Below are 9,624 nucleotides of genomic sequence, written 5' to 3'. Positions count from 1 at the left end.
CTTACGAAGTTTACTATTATTCATCCACAAGGAAAATAGCAAAGAACCGTTGGAAAAAGGGATGTAGTAAGTCAATTTTAAACTCAAATTTTATTTATCACTAATTTAAATTAAACAGGTAGATATCAAAAATACAAAGCTCTTGCTACTACGTTATACGAAACCTTAAGGAATGGTATTATTTCCATCTAAAGTTAAAACATGAAAAACCGTTGGATCAAGGGTCCCCACAAAGGGTGTGAAAATCCAAAATTAGACACAAAATGGTGTAAATTATAAATTTCAATTGAATAAGTATATATTAAAAATTTTAGATACGACACCTTACGAAATTTACTATTCACCTGAAAAATAGTGTAAAATGGGTGATATTAAAATTACAATTCAACGGGAATATATCGAAAATTGAATTTATTTACTTACAAAGACTACTAACTAGAAACATAATGAAATACCGCTTGAAAAAGGCTGCCTTTAGTGGATATAAGAGTTCAAAATTGAACAAAAATGAGATGTATTATGCATTTCAATGAAACAGGACAGGTAGATATCAAATATTCGAGGCTCTTTTAATGTGTTATACGATACCTTCGGAAATTATCCAGTTTTTATCTAAAGCAAAAACATAAAAACCCATTGGAAGAAGGGTCCATATAACAGGTGTAAATAGTCACAATTAGACACAATACGGGATTTTATTAACATTTCATTTAAACAGGTTTACATCAAAAATTGTAATCATTTTTCGTGCGTTTGGTTAAGGAAGTTTTCTAATATTCATTAAAAGAAAAAAGAGGAAAAATCGCCATCTCGGGTATGAAAATTTCACAGTTAAACTCAAGATGAATCATAAATTCTTCAAATTATCCTTTAAAGCAAAGAAAGTGAGAAATTGTTGGTATAAAAGTATTATAGATGTAATAAGTCAAATCAAACACAAAATAGAATTTACTTTCAATATCAACTAAACAGGTATTTATCAAATTAATGATTATTTTTTAAGTGCAAAAATAAAAAAATGAAAAACCATTGGAACACTTTGCAGTAAAAAATGAGCATTGAAAATATTTTGATAAAAGAGGAAGTTATTAAAAATATTTTGATAAAAGAGGAAGTTATTACAAATATTTTGATAAAAGAGGAAGTTATTAAAAACCCTATTCTAAGTTTAATTGACGATGCCATTCGTAAAAATATCCTTTTAACCTTTGTCATTCTATAGAGTGTATTAGACTATAAAGATTGAAATACAGTATATTATTCAAAAACGAGTTTTTCTTCGCAGTGCTTAAAAAACTTCAAAACTCACAAAGGCCCAGAAATTGGAAACTATTACATGTATTACAATTTGAATTTCAGTTTTATCAATACGAGATATTTGGTTTTAATTGGGGAGCTCAAACATTTGCTATGATTCGAAATTTTACAACAAAAACGTTTAACTCGCAAACTATTATCCACCTCGTAATGTTAAGCTCCATAGAGATTAACATAACGATTTCGAATTCAGTATAAATTGAAAATATTCAAATACTTTTACTACGTGCTAGAACCTATTTTATTGTGGATATGCATAAAAAACCTTTCTTTTAAAAAATTGTTCTGAAAGATTTAATTCTTGATTAGAATATCGAATCCAATTTTTTCCTCTCAACCCATTAAGCTATATTATATAATATCCATAAAAATGCTGTGAGTTGCCTAATTTGGACATTTTTGGCTATAAACAAGTTGGGAAAACCAAAATATTACCTCTCCGTGTCAAGAGGTCTACTACTACAAACGTATTTACCTAGATATGGAATTATTTCACTTTTTTGAAGTAAAAATTTACGAAATATTGAAGCAGTATTCCAAACATAGCGAATGTACAGTAAAGCAGACGACATTTTACATCCAATAAGGATAAATCTTGGACACATGGAAATCAGTCAATGGGGAAAAGAACAGGAAATGAAGTCTACGCTTCAGCTGTTTTTCCTATATTCTGAAAGCTACATTCACAACTGGTTTGCAGTGTAAACACTATCGTCTCGTCTCACCTCAACAATATTCTTAGTTTGCCAACATGAATGTTAACGTTAAATAACACCAAAGCTAAATTGCAGCTAGACGCACTAATAGTCAATGCGCACCATAAAGAGAATAATAAGTCTGTAGTTACTAGCCGTTTACCATTAGCCCTTTTACTAACCTTATTATTATTATTTAAGAGTGTATTTAACTTTCGGCCCACTCTGAACCGTTGATGTCTATTCATTTCAGACACGAAAATCAAAGCCAAAAGTTTACTTCACCTCAGGCCTCAATTATTTACTCTTTGTTTCACTAAGCCTATTGCGGATAATACTTGTTATACGCGCCTGAGTCTAGGTCTTAGTTTTCTTCATGAAATTACTAAACCAAGGATTATTCTATATACAGATGTAGTATAGCTTACGCAATATATAAACAGCCATTTCAAATAACAATATTAAAATAATTCTTTGGAATATCAAAATGAAACAGAGCTTTAAAGCTACAAAAGTACTAAATGCATCGTAATTACGAAAAATACTTCCACATATTCACTTTATATTATGGAAAAAGGGAATATTAAGGTTCTGTATGATTTCTTAACACATCAACACAAGGCTAACTGCTAACGCGACGCACTAGTGTAACAATGGACGGACACACACAGACAAAAACATAGACTGCTTTTTAAATCTTTCCGTATTAATTTTGAGTTGAGAAACAAGATTATCTTTAATATTTAAATAAATATAATTATTTTTAATTATTTTAATCTTCAATTATTAACATTAATAATAGTTAAATCGTTTAAAATAAAGTTATACCTATTATCTTCTCAAACTTTTCTAATATTGACGTTTAAAGTGAAGGGTACCCCTCTTGCCCGCTTTCTTCAAATTTTGGGGTATATATACGATTCGTTTCCATTATAATAGTAAGGAAAAAGCGCAATTGCGAAAACCTTTGGTGGCCGATCCCACCTTAGGGAGGCTAGACGTTTCTCGTAACCCTAGCTGATCGCCGCGTATATCCTAAAACCAAACGATGATAATGGAGTAGAAGCCAATGATACAGATTGGTGTCTATGTGGAATAGACGGAAGACCAGTGGATGGTGGTGTTAGAAGCCAGTGTAAGTGCAGACTGGTGTCAATGTGGGATTGACAAAGAACAGAAGATGGTGGTGATTAGAAGCCAGTAAGAACAGACTGATGTCCGTGTGGGATGGACGAAGACCAAATGATGTGGTGGTGATTAGAAGCCAGTAAGAACAGACTGGTGTCCGTGTGGGATGGACAAAGACCAGAAGATGTGGTGGTGATTAGAAGCCAGTAAGAACAGACTGGTGTCCGTGTGGGATGGACAAAGACCAGAAGATGGTGGTGTGAGAAATCAAGTAGAGGAGCCATTTCCGTGACTGTGAAAGCAGTTCGGAAATGGCGAACACGTTTGCTCCGATACGCAAACTGCGAACGCGGTCACGTGGGTGTAACAACGGACAGACAGACAGACAGACGCACAGAAACACAGTTACGGCCGTTACAGAACCTCTCCTGGACTACGTCACACGGAGAGGTAAAAAATTCAAAATATTAATGCGGGAGTGAAAAGGGATCCAGGCTGGAATGATATTTCTCTCTGGATGAGAAAAATTCCCAATTTTTAGCTTCCACAACTCATTTTTTCTCCAGCGCGCGTTAGGGTGAGCAAACAAGACGAGTTTATAGCCCTTCCGCCTCCCCCCGTCCCGACCTTCTGAGTTGAGACTGAAGCTCGTTTAAGTTTCTCTCGGCGCAAGCGCGACGTTTTAAAAATATCTTCCGCAGGCCGATTTAAAAAGGGGGGTTGAGCAGGCAGAGCGTACTCGTTCCCGCTGAAGTAGTACCCCCTTTCTCACCGGATCTATCTCTCTATCAGTCTACTGAGGATAGCGGCCCCTTCGACGCCCCTTTTGATATCGGTCTATAATTGTTTAGTACCGTAGCATTGGCTTTATGCAGTTTTTGATTGTCATTAAATTATCTGAAACTTATTATAATTCTAGGAGAGTGGTACCTCTCTTACATTAGACTTCATACAGCCTTTAATGATTAATGAGGTGTTTTTTGATTGGTTTTAACCTTTTTCGTTTTATTTTTACTGTTTTGAAAAAAATCTATAGAACAACAACCCGGACTCACAATATGTGGTTAAAATTTCGAAGAGATCCATCTAATAGTTTATTTTATAAAAAGTCAATTTGCCAAGGGTGGTTTTCATTAACATAAAATTAATTGGCCTTTTTGGAAAAAAACTCGAAACTTCCCATTGAAATAACATGGGATTTTTTATAAAAAAAAAGGCAAATTCTGGACCGTATATTCCAAAAATTATAAATTACTTAGGATTCAAAACGTTTTTAAATGAACATAAGATCTTTATATTAGGTCCTTTTCTACTTTTCATTCAGAAACTTTTATGTTAAGTATATTCAGTTTTAATTTTTCAAAAATACCTCGATTTACGAATTTTTCAATGATGCCCTGTTTTATTAGAAATTGACAGCGCGTTCGTGACAGCGTTTAGTGATTGAAAACAATTGGAGTAATTCTATTTAAAGTTTTATGGATGAAATACTCTATAGAAAGTTAAGTAAGCTTGAATCCAAGCGCTGTCTGTTCGCGAGTCGATAACCTCGGTTGAAATCTAATTAATTTTCTTTAAGAATACAGCTCTGCACTAGTCTATGGCATTAAACTAAGGAGTAACATTGATTTCTTACTGTTTAAGACAAACAACGAAATTCTGATCATAGGGGACACGAACTGTAACCTAAAAGCCACCACGCTATCGGCAAAGGCTAGACTACTGGGGAATTTCATACAAATGATAACATCCCCGACCAGAATTACCCTAAACTCAACAAGTTTGACTGATCATATTTATGTAAATCACCCGGAACGAATCACAGAGATCATAGTAAAGGCATGTGGAGCATCTGACCATGACCTAACATGGATCATAAGGAAGAAAATGAGTATAAAAATGCATAAGAAAATTACCTCGAAATTCGTTCAAGAACTCCATACAAAATTAAACAAGGCTAAGGAATCCATTGACAGCCCAGAAAGGGGCCTACAGATGTTACAAAATGAAATAATTGACCACCTGGACAAGCATGCTCCGCTAAGAGAAAAACATGTATCTACTAAAAGCGCCCCGTGGCTAACATCAAATTCACATAAGAGACAAATTCAAGACAAAGACAAGAACAGTAAACCATGCTCATAAGGAAAAGTACCAAAATATGTACAGGAAACTGACAAACTTGGTCAACGCTCTTATCCATAAAGAGAAGACAAGACACTTCAAAATTAATATTGGAATCGGCAGTAATGAAACGACCAATATTTGGAAAACCATTAAGCCATACCTCAAGCAAAAGAATACCAAACTTATAACGGAGATGGAATACAAGGCCAATAAAAACAAAGATCCAGAAACGGTAGCAAACATGCTTAACGAATGCTTTGTGAACATAGCAGGGGAACTGCTAAACATGAAGAGTGTATCAAGATGATAGCTAAAGCGCAAAAATTGGACTCACTTACAGCTGCCAGCCCAAAAGCTAATATTGCATCTCTGCAACATAATTAGCACCTAGAAGTGCTGAAATTCATGTACAGAATAAAAATTAGTTATTACCCTGACTTTATTGAAGGATGGTTTCAAAAAACAAATAATAACGTAAAAACTCGTGGCACAACAAATAACTTCTATACGGAAAACTTCTCCAGATATAGAAATAAAAGCTTGAAGCATAAGGGTATAGAGCTCGGGAACAGACTCCCAATGGACATCAAACAAAAACAATCTTATAAACTTGTTATAGATAAGATAAACAATTATTTGAACGATCTTACTAGTCTTAAGCAGAAGTTTATGACTTCTTATCCAGGATAAGAAGTCATTAATTTCTGTCTTGACTAATAGCAGAAAAATTAGAGCTTTTCTCTCTTTAATTTTAAAATCTTAACTTAAAAGCAGGACACTTTTGTAAATAAGAAAATTCTTAAAGGTAAATCCTAAATAAAAGCCTATTATTATTAATATTATTATTATTATCATTAAACTAGATTACTGATTAAAGGAAGTTAAGCTAGATTACCGATTGTAGAAAATCAAGCTAGATTACCGATGGCGGGTAATTAAGCTAGATTGCCGATTCGTAATAATTTCCAGTTAGTGTTTAAATTTCACTAACCACATCTGCTATGAGGATCCATTTTCCGACGTTTTTTTATAATCTTTCATATGGATGAATAATAGTAAACTTCGAAGGTTGTCGTGTCTGAAATTATTTAAAAAACCTTTGTAATTGAAATTTATAACTCACACCATTTTCCGTCTAATTTTGTATTTTTAAATCCTTTACGTGGACCTTTGAGGCAACGGTTTTCCATGTTTTTTGCTTTTGGTGAAAATAATGCGATTAACCAAATAGAAAAATCTTCGTGTTTTTGATGTCTTTCTTTTAAATTGAAATTTATAATAAATCACATTTTGTGTTTAAATTTGATTTACTACATCCGCTATGGGGACCCAATTCCCAATGTTGTTTTATTATCTATCATATGGATGAATAAAAGTTAAGTTAACTTCGAAGGTTGTCGTGTATATTATTATTTAAAAAAAACCTTTTACTTGAAATTTATAATTTACACCATTCTGTGTCTAATTTTGGACTTTTAAACCCTTTACGGGGACCTTTGAGCCAACGGTTTTTCATGTTTTTTGTTTTTGGTGAAAATAATGCGATTTAATTACATATCGTATAACGAAGTAGAAATATCTTATATATACCACGTTTTAAGTTATGGTCGAGAAGGTAAATAACATCTTAAGACAGGAAATTAGTGACTAATTTTCATAAAATGACTTTTACTGACAAATTTTAAAAGTGACTCGATATCAGGCCTGCGATGTTTAAAAACGTTTTTTACTCAAGTGTAAATACATGGTATCATGCTCGAAGTGTGATTTTGCTATGACGCCTATATCTATTTTTTCCTTATCGATGCCCTCCAGCGGACCAAACACAGCATATGTGTATTATACAAAAATGTCTTGGTTTCAACCAAGGCCGAAAAAACAAACGATATGAGTGAGGTTTATCAATTGACTGAAGTTTCAGATATAGATATTGCAATTTTTCTTTAATTATTATTATTAATTTAATCATTAATCACAATTTATTTCTATCAACTGATTTTACTGTTAGCGAACTAAATTTATTAAAAAAATTGCATATGTACGCTTTTTCAAGAACAATTCCATTTTCCGAAAACATTTTATTATGAAATTAATTATTTTGAGGGATAAATAATGAATATTTGAAATATTCTGCTGAATTCCTAAAAACAGCAAACAATCTTTGACATAATTCGAAATGAAAATGTAAATTTTTTTATAGCGGATGGAAAATGCGCGAATTTATGCATTTGACCTTGGATATCGAAATACTACGTATCCATTTTAGCCACTATCAAGGAATTTCCGCCACCGTACAAGAGTTTCTTGGTCATAGCTCATCGTAAATTTGAAACTTCGCCATTTCTTGCTACTTTGTAGGCGCTTCTTGTTCACCGGTTATCGATCACGAGTAATAATTTTTGCACTGCAAAGGGTAGCGTTTTAAAATAACCTGAATTCACTTTCAAATGTAACGCCGTGTACACTGATCACACTTAGTGACCGGTGCTAGAGGGTGTCAAGTCAAAATCATCTTCCTTCATGTAAACGAACATGTTTTATAGTCTACTTTTGGTCATACTTTATTAAGGTTGGCAGGCAGTCCAGAGAGTCACGTACCGTTTACAATGTGGAAAGATTTGGATCTGACCGCGTGTTTTGCGACGGCTCTGGTGACCCATACACTGCAAGCACTGATGATTTCAAAATTTTATATACTAAGAAAATTATGGAAGGGGCGAGCTTTAGTGTGCCCTCCTTCGCATAACTCGTTTAGAATGGAGTGGTTTATGTATTAATTCTGAAGGAAAAGGAAAAATCATTGGTTCTGAAAAATTTTTATTTTTATAGAATCTTTACTCTAATCTTGGTTATGCCTATATAATATTTTTCCAGTCCATGAAAGAAGAGCTACTTACTATAAGAAACCACATGGGACAAACGATGTTCCTACGTCATAAGTAAACGACATTATTTTATTAATTAGTCCGTGCAAAATAAATTACTCTTTATCATATTTTATCGAATATCAGTCTTCTCAGCAAATTGTAACCGTTGAAAATCTACTAGTGGTGCAAACATGAAGATTAATTGTCATTCACTAACATTTAAAACTATGTCCGTCAATGTGCTTACACGTTAGTGAACACCGATACGAAATCCCTTCAAAATAATTAATTTCATGACAAAATGTTTTCGGAAAATGGAATTGTTCTTGAAAAAGCGTAGATATGCAATTTTTTGAATAAATTTAGAGGAAATAAATCGATTAACAGTAAAATTAGTTGATAGAAATAAATTGTGATTAAGGATTAAATTAATAATAATAATAGTTAAAGAAAAATTCCAGTATCTGAAACTTCAGTCAATTGATAAACCTCACTAATATCTTTTGTTTTTTCGGCCTTGGTTCAAACCAAGACATTTTTGTATAATATCTGTCACTTTATCTAATATCAGTCTTAAGGCGGTAGTCAACTCTTAACAGGCTGACATTTTTGGTGTCGTTTTTGCTACTTGCCGAACTTTACCTATTTTACCCTAAACTTTTGGATTTCATGCACTTAAATTAAAATTTAAATTAATTTAAGCGTGAAATAGAAAAATATTTGCTCTACCAACGGCTTGGGTAGTTTTAATCTTATTTAAATAGTTTATTTAAAAGTTATTTCAGTTTTTATAAAGAAAAATGTATATTTTTGGTTTAATTTCACGTTAATTATACTTAACTAATTTGAAATTAACGTAGGATTGTGTTTCGGCAGTGTCCATTTAGGTTGTAAAATGAGTTTCAATAAATAATTAACCATAATTGCATTTTTGTGGAGTTTTTGATTCTTATTTTGCACTAAACTTTAGAATTTCGCGCCTATTAATGTACTTTAAAGATAATTTAAGTGTGAAACAGAAAACATGGGGCTTTATCAACGGCTTGGGTAGTTTCAATTTTATTTAAATAGTTTATTTAAAAAGTTATTTCAGTTTTTATCCCAAAAAATCTATAGTTTTGGTTTAATTTCACTTTAATTATACTTAATTAAGTTTTAATTAAAGCGGATTGTTTTTCGGCAGTGTTCATTTACACTCACAATTCGGAACATCTCCGCGGTGGTCAGCTCGCGGTTGAACAAGCACTCGCGCTAATGCGCGTGCCGGACGCGTTTCTGCACGACGCGCTTGCAAACTCCCTTGCATGTTTTTTTCTCTCCCTTGGCCGATAGGATGCTGTACATTTTGGGTCTCAGCCCACAGAACTCCTCGATTGGGGTGCCGTCCAATTCGTCTTTAAATTTCCCCAGTCTTTTCTTGTTCGCGTCACTATGAAGAGGGTGATCTCGCGGGTATCCCGAAAAGTCATACATATCCGCTTTAGCGGCGA

The sequence above is a fragment of the Phalangium opilio genome, unplaced genomic scaffold (genome assembly GCF_054372755.1).
Source record: "Phalangium opilio isolate 3A_F unplaced genomic scaffold, DU_Popi_V2 ptg000061l_1, whole genome shotgun sequence".
NCBI lineage: Eukaryota > Metazoa > Arthropoda > Arachnida > Opiliones > Phalangiidae > Phalangium > Phalangium opilio.
This window is presented reverse-complemented; position numbering follows the sequence as displayed.